Here is an 18,262-nt window from a genome sequence, read left to right as displayed (position 1 = left end):
TTTTACATTTTTATTTTTGAATTGTGATATTATCCAAAAAAATTAGAATTAAAATGTTTATCTGTTACTTAAGAAAAAGAATATACCCAAAAATGTGGCAAAAATATACATATACAGGAGAGTTCATTGTAGCTTACTATAACGAATGTTCATACAATGGAATACTATGCTATCTATCTATTAAAAATGACAATGTAGGCACAGTGGCTCATGCCTGTAGTCCCAGCACTTTGGGATCACTTGAGGCCAGGAGTTTGAGAGGAGTTGGCCAGCCTGGCCAACATAGTGAAACGCCATCTCTACTAAAAATATAAAATTTAGCCAGGCCTGGTGGTATGTGTCTGTAATCCCAGCTACTTGGGAGGCTGAGGCATGAGAATCACATGAATCCAGGAAGCAGAGGTTGCAGTGAGCCAAGATTGTGCTACTGCACTCCGGCCTGGGTGACAGAGACTCTGTCTCAAAAGAGAAAAAAAAAACACGATGTCCACTATATAATGTCAAGTGGAAAAAAAAGTTGAACTTACTGTAAGAGTTAAATAAAATAATGCACATAAACAATCTGCCACAGTGCTGGCATGTAGTAAACTCTCAATAAATGTTAGCAATAAATTTGACTTCCTTTCACCTATAACAACTTTATGAAACACTGGGTATCTTCTACAATATTATTATTTCTTTTAGACCTTTATTTTTTCATTTGGTTCTTTCTTTCCTTTCAGCAATTTCCTATTTCTTTCCCAATGATTCCTCTCCTCCCAGTTAAAAAACAAAAAAGAGGCCAAGCACTCTGGCTCATGCCTGTAATCCCAGCATTTTGGGAGGCCGAGGTAGGCGGATCGCCTGAGGTCAGGAGTTCGAGACCTGCCTGGCCAACATGGTAAAACCCCATCTCTACTAGAAATACAAAAATTAGCTGGGTGTGCTGGCGCACACCTGTAATCCCAGCTACTCAGGAGGCTGAGGTAGGATAATTGCCTGAACCCAGGAGACAGAGGTTGCAGTGAGCCGAGATTGTGCCACTGCACTCCAGCGTCAGAAACAGAGCAAGACTCCATCTCAAAAAAAAAAAAAAAGAAAAGAAAAATCTTTTTTTCTTCCTCGTGACTCCCCGATTTCTTGCCAGAAACTCATCGGTTCCAAGATCTTAAACAATGGCCCAGAAATAAAATCTCATTTTGTTCTTTGACACCATCTAGGGAGCCAACTGTTGTATTCCTATTTACTCCTTTCTTTTTGAAAAGGCACCACCTTCAGCTGGAAGAAGTCATGAAAAAAGTATCACCTGTGCCTCCAAACCCTTCTGTTTCCTAGCCTGGATGTCCCATTTGCAGCCCTTCTTCCTGCACACCACTATCAGCCTAATCTGATTGTTCTTTATTTCCAACTTTTGCCAGGACATGTCAAATCATAGCTTCAGCTTCAGTCATCGCAAACTGAATAGTCTTGTTCTCCCAAATAGATTTTTTCCCTAATGTCCTCATTTATGTTTGTAATACCACAATTTCTCCAGTTCCCCAAGCTAGAGATTAGGGAATACTGTGAATTATCTTTTCTGCCATCTTACTTGCATTTGGTCACTAATCTTACTGTTTTTGTCTTTGAAATATTCCTCAGTTTTTCCCTTTCTCCTCCAATTCTATGTAACTTTTATAATTGTGGTTTGGGTTATTGGGAATTCCTATCTGGAATATTGCAAAAGCATCCTAACTAGCCTCCCTTGGATCCCAGTCCTTCTCTAAAATTTATCTATATTATCCCACTGTCACATTGATCTGCCTTTAAAAGACTCAAAAAAAAAAAAAACTTTTCTCAAGCTTTCCCCATTCAAGAACCTACAGTGATTTGCTAATCTCTACCTTATCAAATTTCAGCTACTCTGCCAGGCTCTCCATACCCTGGCTAATCTAGCTCAACACGTGTTGAGTACTTAGCTCAACACGCCTACTTTGCTCTGAGCAGTCAGTCCAGTGTCTTCCCTGTCCTCATTCTCCATATGTATCTTAAGCTTTTATTTTCACTAGTTTCCCTTCTGCTCCAACTTTGTAAACACTGTTTATCTCCCTTTGCGACGGAGTGTCACTCTTTGCCCAGGCTGGAGTGCAGTAGTGCGATCTCGGCTCACTGCAAGCTCCACCTCCCGGGTTCACGCCATTCTCCTGTGCGACGGAGTGTCACTCTTTGCCCAGGCTGGAGTGCAGTAGTGCGATCTCGGCTCACTGCAAGCTCCACCTCCCGGGTTCACGCCATTCTCCTGCCTCAGCCTCCCGAGTAGCTGGGACTACAGGCGCCCGCCACCACGCCCGGCTAATTTTTTGTATTTTTAGTGGAGACAGGGTTTCACCGTGTTAGCCAAGATGGTCTCGATCTCCTGACCTCATGATCCCCGCCTCAGCCTCTCAAAGTGCTGGGATTACAGGTGTAAGCCACCGTGCCCGGTCAACACTGTTCATCTTTAAAGGCCCAGTACAAATTCTATCTTTTAGAAACAAGCCTTTCCTGACCTCTAGCCACTTGTATGTTTTTCTTCCTTGTTTAAACATCTGCAGTAGTACTTCTAACCTAATATTTTGTAATCTAATAATTTTGTGATCTAGCTGTCTCAACTCAGTGGAATTTTGTTTCTAGTCACTGTGCCCAAATTTGATATGTCAAATAATAGTTATTTTGAGACAGGGTCTCACTCTGTTGCCCAGGCTGGAGTGCAGTGGCGTGATCACTGCTCACTGCAGCTTCAACCTCCAGGGCTCAAGCAATCCTCCCACCTCAGCCTCAGCTGAGACACTTGCACACCATCCCTCCTGGCTATTTTTTACACTTTCTGTAGAAACAGGGTTTTGCCATGTTGCCCACGATGATCTCAAACTCCTGGGTTCAAGCAATAAGCACGCCTCGGCCTCTCAAAATGCTGGAATTACAGGCGTGAGCTACCACGCCCCGTGGCATTATTATTATTATTTTTTAATTCAACAACTTTATATGTTATATTATTGGACACAAAGTTATATCATGCTTTCAAGATATTCTTTTACTAATTCTCAGAACAATGCAAGGTATAAATATTTGTGCACACTCGTGCCTACTTGTGTGATCCTGAGTTTAATAGAGGAAAGGATAGAAACTAGCCTGGCATATACATTTTTTAAAATATTATTTGGCTCATTTTCCCTAAAAACATCAAGAAAGGAATTGCCACATGCCTAATTCAAAAGTTATGCTTAGTGGTAAGTATATATATATACATCAACTTTTAAGAGGTTTAAAAAAAAAACTTCTCCCATTGTAACAGCTTATAGTTCACCACATACTACTAAAACAACCCATAAACCATGAGTGCATTATCAGGAGTGATAGGAAGGGTGAGTCGACCAATGTGAAATTTACCTTGTAGGTAGTTGGACATTCTGCAGTATATGGCAACTGGTCATGAGCAGAACGAAGAATTTAGAAGGATCCAATCTCTCAATATGCTGGCACAAACTGTATCACTTGGGTCCATCAATATCATTTTCCAGCACTTTTGGGAGGCTGAGGCGGGCAGATCACTTGAGGTCAGGGGTTTGAGACCAGCCTAACCAACATGGTGAGACCTCATCTCTACTAAAAATACAGAAAGTTAGCTGGGCGTGGTGCCACATGCCTGTAGTCCCAGCTACTTGGGAGGCTGAGACACCAGAATCACTTGAACCCAGGAGGCAGAGGTTGCAGTGACCCAAGATCGCACCACTGCACTTCAGCCTGGGAGACACAGTGAGAACTTGTGTCAAAAATAAAAAATAAAAATAAATAAAAGCACAGGATTTAAAGTAAAAAAAAAAAAGTTGGGTTCAACTTTACCCCTTATTAATCATGACTTTGGGTACATGATTTTGTTTTCATAAACTTTAGTTTCTACATGTATAAAAGAGATAATAATACTTATTACCTCTGATTATTACAAAGTATAATGATAAAATATATGTAAATTAAATGGCATAACTTGTGGTGTATTTAGCACACAATAAAAATTAGGTACTATAATACATAATTTTTTTTAGGTTCAGGGAGTACCTGTGCAGATTCGTTACACACACACACACACACATATATATATATATATATATATATTTTTTTTTTTTTTTTTTTGAGGCAGAGTTTCGCTCTTGTTGCCCAGGCTGGAGTGCAATGGCACGATCTCGGCTCACTACAACCTCCACCTCCTGGGTTCAAGCGATTCTCCTGCCTCAGCCTCCCGAGTAGCTGGGATTACAGGCATGTGCCACCACGCCCGGCTAATTTTGTATTTTTAGTAGAGACAGGGTTTCTCCATGTTGGTCAGGCTAGTCTTGAACTCCCTACCTCAGGTGATCCGCCTGCCTCGGCCTCCCAAAGTGCTGGGATTACAGACACGAGCCACCACGCCTGGTCCGTTACATGTATATATTATGTAATGGTAAGATTTAGGATTCTGGTGTATCCATCACCCAAATAGTGAGCATTGTACCCAATAGGTAATTTTTTAACCCTCTCTTCCCACCCACTCTACCCCATTTTGGAGTCTCCAGTGTCTATTATTTCCATCTTCATGTGTACCCATTGTTTAACTCCCACTTAATAAGAGCTTATAAGACAGAACATGCTGTATTTGATTTTATGTTTCTGAGTTATTTCACTTAGGATAATAGCCTCTAGCTCTATCCATGTTGCCGCAAAGGACATAATTTCATTCTTTTTTATGACTATGATGGCTTTTTGTCACTCTAGATTCACTTTATCACCCAGTGAATATGGCTGGCTCAAGTGATCCTCCCACCTCAGTCTCCTAAGTAGCTGGGGCATCAGACGCCTGCCATCACGCCCACCTAATAATTTTTGTATTTTTTGTAGAGATGAGTTTTCGCCATGTTGCCCAGGCTGGTCTCAAACTCCTGGGCTCAAGTGATCCACCAACCTCAGCCTCCCAAAGTGCTGGGATTATAAGCATGAGCCACCATACCCAGCCTCTGATGGCTTTTTGGTGTGTACACTTGGCTATGCTGAACTACACTTTGCAATTTATTTAATCAAACACTAATCTATCTAAGTTGCTGTTGTGAAGAGATTTTACAGATGTGATAAAAGTCCCTTTTGTTTGCTGTAAATGTGTTGATAAATAAATAGCCCCTAATCTGTTGACTTTATCCTGGGTAGGCCTGACTTAATAAGGGGAGCCCTTTAAAGGTGGGGGCTTAGGCCTTCCTTAAATTCAGAGATTCCAAACAGCTTATACCCTTGGGGTTCCAGCCTGTTCATGATTTTTTCTTTACTGCCTGTGGACAACAAGCATTATCCTGTGCTCATGGGTTTCTAACCAGTTTTTTCTGTTTTGTTTTGAGACAGAGTCTTGCTTTGTCACCCAGACTGGAGTGTAGTGATGCAATCCCGGCTCACTGCAACCTCTGCCTTCCAGGTTCAAGCGATTCTCCTGCCTCAGCCTCCTGAGTACCTGGGATTACAGGCACCCACTGCCGCCACCACTACATCCAGCTAATTTTTGTATTTTAGTGGAGGTGGGGTTTCGCCATGTTAGCCAGGCTGGTCTCGAACTCCTGACCTCAAGTGATCCATCTGCCTCGGCCTTCCAAAGTGCTGGGATTACAGGCATGAGCCACTGCTCCCAGCCCTAACTGGCCCTTAATCTCCCCTTCCTGAATGACTGCCTACAGACTTCAGACTTGCTTATCCAGCCCCCAACAAGAACATAAGCCAATTTTTTTTTTTTTTTTTGAGATGGAGTTTCACTCTTGTTGCCCAGGCTGGAGTGCAATGAAGTGCAATGAAGCCAATTCTTTATAATAAATCCCCTACTGGTTCTGTGTTTCAAATTAACTCCTAACTCTGATATACGTTAGAATTCTCTCCTTGCTTGTTGTCTTCTGCTAACACTAATAGGCCACCAATATTCTCTTGGTTGCAAGTGTCCAAATGTAGGTTATCTCAGGTAAAATCTGGAGGGCCTCCTCAGTACAAATCCCTGATGTGGGAGAGCCTTACATTTTGAGACTTAAGAGTCCACAGATTTTTGCTGTTTGGTCTTCTTGCCTAGTAGGCAGCTGTCCTGGGCAGGAACCAACAGTATTCACTTGGCACCAGGAAACTAGGAAATTTTATTTATTTATTTATTGACAGAGTCTCACTCTGTCACCCAGGCTAGAATGTAGTGGCATGATCTTAGCTCACTGCAACCTCCACCTCCCAAGTTCAAGTGATTCTCCTGCCTCAGCCTCCCGAGTAACTGGGTTTACAGGCATGCACCACCACGCCCAGCTAATTTTTGTATTTTTAGTAGAGATGGGGTTTCACCATGTTGGCTAGGCTGATCTCAAACTCCTGACCTCAGGTGATCCACCCGCCTTAGCCTCCCAAAGTGCTGGGATTACAGGTGTGAGCTACCATGCCCAGCCGGAAATTTTATTTTAGAGATAAGAAATTTAAGACTCAGAAATTTTGAGTTCTGGTTTGGCCACCAACAAGAGTAATAATTATTGTCTGTCTTAAGAGAAAGTGTTTTGGATGGTAACTGTTGGGATCTTTTGACATGTCTTCACAATCGGTTTGTCTTTTTAATGACTTCATACTTCTAGTGTTTTGATATTTCTCCCAATACAAGACCACTATGTACTTTAGCCACTGTAACTTTCTGCAATCTGCTCTAAATTGTTCTGATCAAAGTGCCAACTCAACTTTTCCTCCTTCCTCAGAGACAAGTGCTCTAAACCAGTATCATGGCTTTAGTTCCTCTGACAAGGATTCACATGGGGAAAGTGACCACTAAGGCAGAGGTGTCTACTTCAGCAGTGCAGAGCAACTCAGCTAATTAGAGGGAATATGAAATAGAACCAGAAGTCTAGTCTGCTTAGCTACAAATGTTTCCACCAAAAATACTGGATACAAATGGATTAAAAGTATGCAGTTTGGTGTCTGCTTGAACAATGGGCACATTCAGTGTGGCGAGCTTAAAACCACTATTTTTATCCAAAAGAGGAACTATTTTCCAAGCTAGATCCCAGAATATGAGGCCTGAGACCACCTCATTCCTATGGTTGAGAAAAGTAATACACAATTATGGAGGCTGGCACGTCGGCATGTCCAAAATTTGCAGAGTGGGTAGCAGGCCAGTCCAGAGAAGTGCCAGTATTGCCGTTTAAGTCCAAAGTCTGTCGGCTAAAGAATTCCCTCTTGCTTGGGGGAGGTCAGTCTTTTGTGCTCTTCAGGCTTTCAACTGATTGGACGATGCCCACCCACATTATGGAAGGCAATTTGCTTTCCCCCAAAGTCCACCCTTCCAAATGTAAATCTCATCCAAAAACTCTCACAGAAACATCCAGAATAATGTTTGACCAGCCAAGTTGACACATAAAAGTAACCATAGAATGTTTTTTTTTTTTTTTTTTAAAGAGGCCAGGTGTAGCAGCTCATACAAGGCCAGGAGTTCGAGACCAGCCTGGCCAACATGGCAAAACCCATCTCTAGTAAAAATACAAAAATTAGCTGGACGTCATAGCACATACCTATAATCCCAGCTACTCAGGAGGCTGAGGCAGGAGAATCGGTTGAACCCAGGAGGCAGAGGTTGCAGAGGAGGCAGATGCCACCACTGCACTCCAGCCTGGGTGACAGAGCAAGACTCTGTCTCAAAATAATAGAAGACCAAAAAAAAAGAAAAAGAAAAAGAAAACATTAAAAAGCAACAAAAAAAGATTGTTTTAAAGAAAAAAAAAGAAAAGTAACCATCAGTCTTATCCCCTGCTTGTCTCCCATATGCACAAAGCTTCTGACTATTCCCAACTACTGGGAATTCTTTGAACACATCATGTTTTCATGTCTCTAGGTTGTCTAATATGCTGTTCCTTCTTTATGGAATATTCTTTTCCTGCTTTTTCACCTGGTTAATACCTGCTCATTATTCAAGGCCCAGATTAAATATCACCTTCTCTCAAAAACTTCCCTAGGCCTACCTCCCAATCCAATCTGAGTTAGATACCTGCACCTGAGTGGGGGATATAACTTTCATTATACCTTTAGTCACAGAATTTACCATATTGAATTACAAATGTTTGTCTTTCTCTTCCACTGAACCTGTGACGGTCTCAACTACAGAGACCACATCTAATATAGTACTCGGCATGAGATGAGAATTCAGTAATTGTCAAATGAAGAATAACCATTTTTTAATGAAGCAAAATTTAGTACCAACCAAATATAAATAATATAAATAAATGGATTTAAATGGCTAGCAACTCAAATAGGAAGCCTTATCCATTAAAACACTTTAAAGTTCCTAATATTTCAAGAATAAAACATCACAGTATACAGTTTGGCTATTAAGAGAATTTGTGTATTCAGCTTCTCTACCCCTGGCACTATTTCTGCTGCTAGGTCTCCCAAATTTCCTTTAATATTAAATTTTTAGGGGCCGGGCACGGTGGCTCACGCCTGTAATCCCAGCACTTTGGGAGGCCAAGGTGGGCGGATCACGAGGTCAAGAGATCGAGACCATCCTGGCTAGCATGGTGAAACCCCGTCTCTACTAAAAATACAAAAATTAGTTGGGCATGATGGCGCGCGCCTGTAGTCCCAGCTACTCGAGAGGCTGAGGCAGGACAATTGCCTGAACCTGGGAGGTGGAGATTACAGTGAGCCGAGATCATGCCACTGACTCCAGCCTGGCAACAGAGCAAGACTACGTGTCGGAAAAAAAAAAAAAAAGAAAAGAATTAAATTTTTAGGGCATAACTGCAGCTGTTCCTTAAGTAATTTGTATCTGCTTTAAACCACTAGAGAATTAAACTATTCTCAGTCATTTCTGAAGGGTGCTGGAAATACATGTGTTTCAGCATCTTCAGGCTGAGTTTCAACTGCTAGTTTCCTGATAGTTTCCCAGTGTATGCCTTACATTTTGGCCCAGTCAAGTGAGTCCCAGCACCAGCAAATCCACAGTGATTCCACATCAGGAGCTTCCCAGTGGTTCCATATCTGAGCTTGTTCAGAATAAGCTTCTCACCCAAGAGCTTATTCTATTTACCACCATCAGATCTCTAAATAAATAACATTTTGTTTATTCCTATTACAAAAGCAATATGTGTTTACTATAGAACAATTAGAAATGTGAGAAAGCAAAGAAAATAAAAATCACTCATAATCCTACCAGAGACAACTACAGACTCCTCTAGAAAGATTTTTCTTGCAAAAATGATATCAAACATCATATCCTATTTTATAACTTTCCCATTTTACAATGCATTGTAAACATTTTCCATGTCATTAAAAATTACATAATATCACTTTTAATGGCTAGTTAATATGGAGCCAAGAAGGGCTTTGAACACATTAACTTCAGCCCTCCTAATGCTGAAAGGCAAATAGGATGACAAACTACCCGTATGCAGGGCTAGATTCATAGCAATAACAGGAAATGCCACATATGTGAAAATAAACAGATAACAATTTTGAAGTTTTTCCATTGAATGTACATGAAGGAATGTTTTGTCTTGTTTTTTCTTTTCTTTTTTTTTTTTTGAGACGGAGTCCTGCTTTGTCGCCCAGGCTGGAGTGCAGTGGCCCAATCTCCACTCACTGCAACTTCCACCTCCCAGGTTCAAGCAATTCTCGTGCCTCAGCCTCAGGAGTAGCTGGGACTACAGGTGTGAGCCACCACGCCCAGCGAATTTTTGTATTTTTTGTAGAGACAGGATTTTTGCCATGTTGGCCAGGCTGGTCTCAAACTCCTGGCCTCATGCAATCAGTCAGCCTGGGCCTCCCAAAGTGCTGGGATTACATGTGTGAGCCACTACGCCCAGTCAACAAATTTGTTTTCTTTTTTTTTTTGAGACAGAGTCTCACTCTGTCTCCCAGGCTGGAGTGCAGTGGCGCAATCTTGGCTCACTGCAACCTCCACCTCCCAGGTTCAAGCAATTCTCCTGCCTCAGCCTCCCAAGTAGCTGGGACTACAGGCGCCTGCCGCCACACCCAACTAGTTTATTGTATTTTCAGTAGAGATGGGGTTTCACCATGTTAGCCAGGATGGTCCCCATCTCCTTACCTCATGATCGCCCACCTCGGCCTCCCAAAGTGCTGGGATTACCAGCGTGAGCCACCGCACCCGGCTGTTTTCTTTTTCTTTTTTTTTTTTTTGAGACGGAGTCTCACTCTATCGCCAGGCTAGAGTGCAGTGGCGAAATCTCGGCTCACTGCAACCTCTGTCTCCTGGGTTCAAGCAATTCTCTTTGATTCTCTCCGTGCCCGGCCAGCAAATTTGTTTTCTTATAACTTGCACATCCTGTCCACCTCCCAATAACTTCTATTCAAACCTTCATCTAGGCTCAGCTAGGCTCAGGGCAAAGGGTAAGTGTCAACGTGTACATAGTAAAATTCACTCAGAACTCTGATTTTTTTGTTTTGTTTTGAGACAAAGTCCCACTCTGCCACCCAGGTTAGAGTGCAGTGGGGCAATCTCAGCTCACCTCAACCTCCACCTCCTGGGTTCAAGGGATTCTCCTGCCTCAGCTTCCTCAGTGGCGGGGACTACAGGCATGCGCCACCATGCCCAGCTAATTTTTGTATTTTTAAGCAGAGATAGGGTTTCACCATGTTGGCCAAGCTGGTCTCGAACTTCTGACCTCAGGTGATCCGCCCGCCTCGGCCTCCCAAAGTGCTGGGATTACAACCTTGAGCCACTGCGCCTGGCCTTTCTGAGATGGGATCTCACTCTGTCGCCCAGGCTGGAGTGGAGTGGAGCAATTTCAGCTCACTGCAACCTCCACCTCCTGGGCTCAAGGGATTCTCCTGCCTCAACCTCCCACGCAGCTGGGATTGTAGGTGTGTGCCACCACACCCGGCTAATTTTTGTATTTTTTTTAGTAGAGACAGGGTTCTGCCACATTGGCCAAGCTGGTCTCGAACTCCTGGCCTCAAGTGAACCGCCCGCCTCAACCTTCCTAAGTGCTGGGATTACACACCTGAGCCACCGCACCCGACCCAGAACTCTGATTTTTAAAATGCTCCTTCTAAAAAGACTCAGAGCCACAGAGACATCAGAAACAATCATAGAATGACTCTACATCCTCCCACAATGATACTAGACAGACACATTGGCACACCTCGAAATTTCTGGGTTGTGCACAGCCCAAGATGGCTCATTTAAGCTGCCATGTCCACTCCTCCAACAAATCCAGGCACCATCTAACTGGGGCATGCCAAGTCACAGTCTCCTTTGTGAATTCCATGATGGCAAGAGAGCTCTCATTCATATTTGCGTTCCTGGCACACAGAGCACATTTAATAAAAGTTGATTAAACAAAAATAATGACTTGGTCCTGAACTGCATTCTACAACTGCTCCTTGAGCTTTGTCCCATCCTATAATAGCCATCACAAGCTCTGCTATTTATTCTACCATTTCTGTCCTGGCCCCACCTTTGAGATTGTTCTCACAGTTATCTTCGCCACTAGGTTGCAATTCTGACTATGCTGGTGACGCTGGTTCCAGGTCCCTCAGGAACCCCTCTGCCAGTCTGGTCTGCCCTTGAACTCTATACTGGCCCCAGGGTATCCCAGGATTGTCAGAAAGGCCTGGCCAGGATTCACCTGGGAGAGGGATTAGCATCTCTGCAAAGTTGTTGGATTGAAGGAACTTTCATTTTGAGCTACATCATTGAAGAGCTTTAAATCTGAAAATAAGAAAGACATTGAACCCTATTACTCACATCTCTTTGTCATTTGAAGCAGATCCCAAACCACTCAAAAGGACAAAACAAGGAAATAGCAATGAATTGCATTCAGTGAATGGGGTAAGGGTATTAAGTGTCTGGAATGTAAGAAACAAAAACATTAGTTTTTACCTTTTTTTCTATTTTCTAAATGTTTTGGTGGCTAGAATAAGATATACTTTGAACTCAAGAGCAATAAATGTAAATATATTAAAAGTAGCTTTATGAAATATGAAAAGTATCTTTATTTCAAAATACTTCAAAGTAGTCATCTGAATATCAGAAATATTAAGACAACTTATTAAATCCTGTATTAAAATGATTGCTTATTACTTTTTGTTTATACTAGTCAGAAGTGATTCTCTTCTACATTTTAGATTTTTCAGAGTAAAAAGGATATAATTTTAGACTTTGACTACAAACTGGGGTTTTTCCACACAATTTGTGGACATGACTGATGGTGACTCTTAGGTATTTATGCTAAAAATGTTATTTTGGGGATCGACTCTGATATTTATATTCACATTATTGGCCAGTAGGGAACTGATACCTGACTCAAAAATTAGTAGGATAGGCCAGGCGCGGTGGCTCAAGCCTGTAATCCCAGCACTTTGGGAGGCCGAGACGGGCGGATCACGAGGTCAGGAGTTCGAGACCATCCTGGCTAACACGGTGAAACCCCGTCTCTACTAAAAAATACAAAAAACTAGCCGGGCGAGGTGGCGGGCGCCTGTAGTCCCGGCTACTCGGGAGGCTGAGGCAGGAGAATGGCGTAAAAACCCGGGAGGCAGAGCTTGCAGTGAGCTGAGATCCGGCCACTGCACTCCAGCCTGGGCGACACAGCGAGACTCCGTCTCAAAAAAAAAAAAAAAAAAAAATTAGTAGGATATGAAGTCCTTCATTCTATCCATGAGCTCGTTGTTCTTAAGAAAAAAATTTAGTTTGAGAGTCTGAGGAATGATAAGTTTGTTACATTCCGGAATCTAGTTTTGGTGCTGTGTCCATCCTTTAGATAGAGTGCAGCTCTATATTACCATAGCAACAACTAACTTTTGTTTCCATAGCCACTGACTGCACTCCTGACCCTGCCAACCATCTTGCAAATGCATCCTCTTGCTTAGAAGAACCAGGGAAGGAGTGGGGCATGGTGGCTTATGCCTGCAATCCCAGCACTTTGGGAGGCTGAAGCAGGCAGATCACTTTGAGCTCAGGAGTTGGAGACCAGCCTGGGCAAAATGGTGAAACTGTCTCTTAAAAAAAAAAAAAGGCCGGGCGCGGTGGCTCAAGCCTGTAATCCCAGCACTTTGGGAGGCCGAGACGGGCAGATCACGAGGTCAGGAGATCGAAACCATCCTGGCTAACACGGTGAAACCCCGTCTCTATTAAGAAATACAAAAAACTAGCCGGGCGAAGTGGCGGGCGCCTGTAGTCCCAGCTACTAAGGAGGCTGAGGCCGGAGAATGGCGTGAACCTGGGAGGCGGAGCTTGCAGTGAGCTGAGATCCGGCCACTGCACTCCAGCCTGGGCGACAGAGCGAGACACCGTCTCAAAAAAAAAAAAAAAAAAAAAAAAAATCACACCACTATACTACAGCCTGGGCAACAGTGAGACCCTATCTCAAAAAAAAAAAAAAAAAGAAAGAAAAAAAAAGGCAAGGCACAGTGGCTCACATCTGTAATCCCAGCACTTTGGGAGGCTGAGACGGGCTTACCACCTGAGGGCAGGTGTTCGAGACCAGCCTGGCCAACATGGTGAAACCCCATTTCTACTAAAAATAAAAAAAATTAGCCAGGCATGGTGGAATGCACCTATAGTCCCAGCTACCAGGGAGGCTGAGGCAGGAGAATTGCTTGAACCAGGGAGGCAGAGGTCACAGTGAGCCGAGATCATGCACTGTACTCCAGCCTAGATGATAGAGTGAGACTCTGTTGAAAGAAAAGAAAAGAAAGAAAAAAGAGAGAGCGGGAGAGGGAGACAGAAAGAAAAGAGAAAAAAAAGGAGGAGAAGGAAGGGAGGGAGAGAGAGAGGGAGGGAGGGAAGGAGGGGAGGAGGAGGAGGAAGAAGAAAGAAAAGAAGGGCAACAACCAGGGGAAGAATATGGATGAATCAGCCCAAATTTATCATCATCACTGTGCCTTTCTGGTGACAGGTCAGTGGTGATATCCTCTTTGAGGATGACTCCCTGCAGTACTAATGGCGGCACAAGAGTGCCAGAACTGGATGACAGCTCACTCATTGCAGCCTAGAAAAAATTCTGGGCACACTAGGCTGAATGATAAGCTCCTTGGCATGCTAGCCAAAATCAGCTTAAAAGAGGGCTGGCTACCTGGGTACAAGAGAACCCTTATTTTGGGTTGAAAAGCAGAAGCTTCCCAAGAGGGAGGATACACTGAAGCTGAAGGTATGGCAGTCCCCCCAACCAATTAGGCTGGGGATGAAGGCTGCTTAGTTGGACTAGGAAAAGTAGTGGATACTGGATTCCAGAGTGGGCCATGTTGGGAGGAGCACGGTAGAATGTGATCTAAGGGGACTAAGACATTTTGGGCTGAGCTAGGCTATAGGAGAATGGTAGAAAGACCTGAGGATTTTGCCGAGCTGTGTCAGTCTGGGTTATGGGAGGGGGTGGAAATTACAGCTAAGGGACTTGGAGATGAGGGAAGGTAAGAAGACAGATCTGATGGTATTGAGGTAGGGGCTGGAAAGAGAAGCATCAAACAGGAGGGCTAGCCCAGGTTTGAGCTGGACACTCCACTGACAGTTCTAAAGCAGAAAATTAGGGAAGGAATAGTCAGGGGCTATTGGGCTATGCAGTAGCTTCTAGAAGTCAACAGCTGGCTCTGGGAGGGAAAAGATTGAGAAAAACAAAATAAATAAATGAGAGCAGAAGGTATGAGGGGGAAAAAGTAGGGGTGAGAGTTATCAGGCTGGTTAGAGCTGGGCTAAACATTTAGTCTTATCATTAGTTTGAAAGCACCTGGACCAGTTAGTTGCTGTATAGGCAAAGTCAAAGGGAGAAGCCTGGCCTCACTTTACTCAGTCATGGTTCATGACTTTAGGAGACTGTAATGAACCATGCATACCAGGAAAGGAAAAGGTTAACTGAGGTTGGAAAAAAAGCTTTATGTGGCACTTTTAAACAAGCAGGTTGGTTTGGCTTGTGTGACTGTGATGGTGCCTGATTTGGAGCAGAGCAATTTGTGTTGTGACATTTTAAAATCCATTTTGGCACACGGTGATGAATGTGTCGACTGGCAGCTAAGAACTTGCTAGAATGCAAGTATGCAAGTCTTTCAGCATTTATAATCGACACTTCCCTTTCCAGGAAAGAGCCTTTCTAATCTTCGAATCAGTGGACTTATCAATTTGCATAAAATATGCCATCCTCAATGAGCACATATTTATCATCTACCACTTAACTTTCCTTCTGTTTAAAAAAAAAAAAAAAAAAGCAGAATCACCTTGCTGTGAGTCAGCAGCTTTAAATTCAGCTGTGCTGGGTGAAGCTGTTAAGGGTAGGAAGGAGCCACCACTAGAAGGGGGAGGAGCAGGAATAAAATGATCCTTTTCTATTTCCATGATTTTTTATGTTTCTATTTAAATGGTTAAATACCCATTTAGGTTAGATGCTAATTAAATGTAAAATTACTGGGCTGTTCCAATATGCATGTTAAAGTTGTACTTCTTGGTTGTTTGTAATTTACCTAACTCTTGAGAGATCCTCAGAACAGCCCAGCTGAGTTCAAAGAAGGCTTCCAACTGCCCAGGATACGCATCAGTTCCTGAACTAAAAAAGAACACCCCAGGATCAACAGAAGCTACTATCAAATCCTTCAAACACTACATGCGCCACATGCTCACATTTGTCTTGTTTTTGCTACTACTTATCCACAAAAAAGCCAACCCTGAACTCCTTCTTGGGGTGAAAACTTTAAAATATACCAAATGAATCAGTTCAAAATTTTACAAATTTGTTAGGTTTAATCATAACTGATTCTTCATACTATTGACAGCATTGATTCTTCACACCATAGATACCACTCACTAAAACTACAACTCAGTCACCTCTTCCCATATACCATATTTCATTAAAATCAACGTAAGATAAGAAATGGTTACCAGATGCCATCGTTTAAGACCAAACCATAGGTCAAATTTTGAATAAACCTAACAATACCTGATTGGTTAAGTAGCACACCTAGATTTATTAAAATCACTGCAGTCCTTTAATGTCTATAGGAGAACATGCATGCACAAGCACACACATGTGCATGTGCATTTTATATATATGTATATATAAATACTACTGCAAAGTTAAAAAGAGACTTTACCAAGTTCTGTCATTGACAGGGACATTATATATAAGACTATACATACTGTAATTCACCTCATCAAGAGTTAATTTTATGGCCGGGCACAGTGGCTCATGCCTGTAATCCTAACACTTTGGGAGGCAGATCACTTTGAGCTCAGGAGATTGAGACCAGCCTGGGCAACATGGCAAAAACCCAACTCTACAAAAAAGCACAAAAATGATCTGGGCATGATGACTCCCACCTGTAGTCCCAGCTACACAGGAGGCTGAGGCTGGAGGATTGCTTGAGCCAGGTAGCAGAGGTTGCAGTGAGCCAAAATTGTACCACTGCACTCTGGCCTGGGTGACAGAGCAAGACTTTGTCTCAAAAAAAAAAAAAAAAAAAAAGTTAATTTTACCAGGAACATGTGTCAAAATGTAAAATTATGTGAACTCTTTGACCCAGCAATGCTATTTTCAGGGATATATCTTAAGATCATCACCAGTAAAGTATATAAAGATGTGCATGTAAGAATATTCATCATGGCTTTCTTTATACAATGAAAAATTGTAAATAAACTGCTCATTAATGGGATGCTGGTTAAAGAAAATCATTAATGTGGCCGGGCGCGGTGGCTCAAGCCTGTAATCCCAGCACTTTGGGAGGCCGAGACGGGCGGATCACGAGGTCAGGAGATCGAGACCATCCTGGCTAACACCGTGAAACCCTGTCTCTACTAAAAATACAAAAAACTAGCCGGGCGAGGTGGCGGGCACCTGTAGTCCCAGCTACTCCGGAGGCTGAGGCAGGAGAATGGCGTAAACCCGGGGGGCGGAGCTTGCAGTGAGCTGAGATCCAGCCACTGCACTCCAGCCCGGGCTACAGAGCAAGACTCCGTCTCAAAAAAAAAAAAAAAAAAAAAAAGAAAATCATTAATGTAATATGCAGCCATCTAAAAGGGTAATTTTTACATATAGAGAGAGATATAAGAAAACCCTCATGTCATATTGCTGAGTAAAAAGAAAGATGTCAATGAGTATTCATGATGTGATTCTATTCATCCTTGCAAATGGTGGAAATTCAATTATATGGTATTTTCTCTCTTTTCTGTTTATTTTTCATATAAGTATATATTTCCCTTAAAATCCGAAAAAAAATCAAGCTATTTTCATCAGAGGAAAAAAATCATTACTCTGTATTTCAGTCACACTAAAATAGTCATCCAAGAAGCCAATTGTAGCTCTTTTATTTCTGTGCCTTCTGTTGGAAGGAAAACTGTATATAAACAGACCATATTACAGAGAAAATTTGAATGAATGGTGTCTAGTGCCTAAACAAAAACAGAGGTGAAATATTATATAAACTGAAGAGGATGACTTTATCATAGTGTTCGAAATAATTCTGTGTGTGTGTGTGTGTGTGTGTGTAGATATATACTAGTATATTTTCATTACTAACCAAAAACATAATGTAGGTTCCAAATGGCAGCAAAGAATATAATTACCTTTGGCTTTTCTTACATAAGTTACCACCCCATAAATCTTTATGTTAATGTGGAAAAATCTGACCTGAACAGATGGACCTCATGCTGTTCTCTAAAACATGAACAGATTTCTGATCTTCTGGACCAGGAAATGAAGTCAGCACTAAAACAGGAGACACCATCATCCATCTCCTAGAATTTCAATCTAAGAATCTGTAATAAAAGCAATATTTCCCTCTATAGAAATATAACTAAGTAATATATTTGCGTCTTAATGAAATGTACTCTTGATATGATAAAACACAGTGGGATATTTATGGCACTGGTGGTGCTGGCTATCTGGTCCCTGAACCTCACCAATTTTGGAGAATCCCCTTGCTGTGGTTCTTGGCAGGTAGTAGCATTTGGCTTGATGCTCCCAAGCTTCTTATGGAAGGCACATCTCTGGGGCTGACACTCTGCCTGGATAAATCTTCATCTCATTAGCCCAAGGGCCTTTTTTTCCATGAGCATTTTCATAGAAGCTGTTTCACAAATCAACTCCATTGGTGTTGAAGACCTAATAAAGGGCTCTCTATCAAGTAATTACAGCACTGAGGTTTAAATTTCTGCTCCACAATTTTCTAGTTGTTTGATTTATGTTGGGAAGAGACTGGTGGGATAAGCAGGTGTGAGTCTGAGGAACAATTAAGGAGTTGGCCTGTGAGGTCAAGAGATTGGTTACATAAAAGAAGAATGAGTAAATAGTTAAATATATCAAGG

The 18,262-nt window shown here is 42.4% G+C and overlaps 1 protein-coding gene across 5 annotated transcripts in view; it reads right to left on the bottom strand.

The window, feature by feature from the left end:
* The window catches only part of SLC35G2 (solute carrier family 35 member G2), a 37,136-nt gene that overhangs the window by 2,256 nt on the left and 16,618 nt on the right, over positions 1–18,262 (bottom strand). The window contains exon 1 of one of the 5 annotated variants that reach the window (XM_028843427.2): positions 11,118–11,213. The gene's annotated coding sequence lies outside the window, so the exon portion shown is untranslated. 5 annotated transcript variants of the gene reach the window in all.

This window comes from Macaca mulatta, chromosome 2, assembly GCF_049350105.2.
Source record: "Macaca mulatta isolate MMU2019108-1 chromosome 2, T2T-MMU8v2.0, whole genome shotgun sequence".
Taxonomy (NCBI): Eukaryota; Metazoa; Chordata; class Mammalia; order Primates; family Cercopithecidae; genus Macaca; species Macaca mulatta.
Note: the sequence above shows the minus strand (reverse complement) of the source record. Positions and strands in the feature narration are given on the sequence as shown.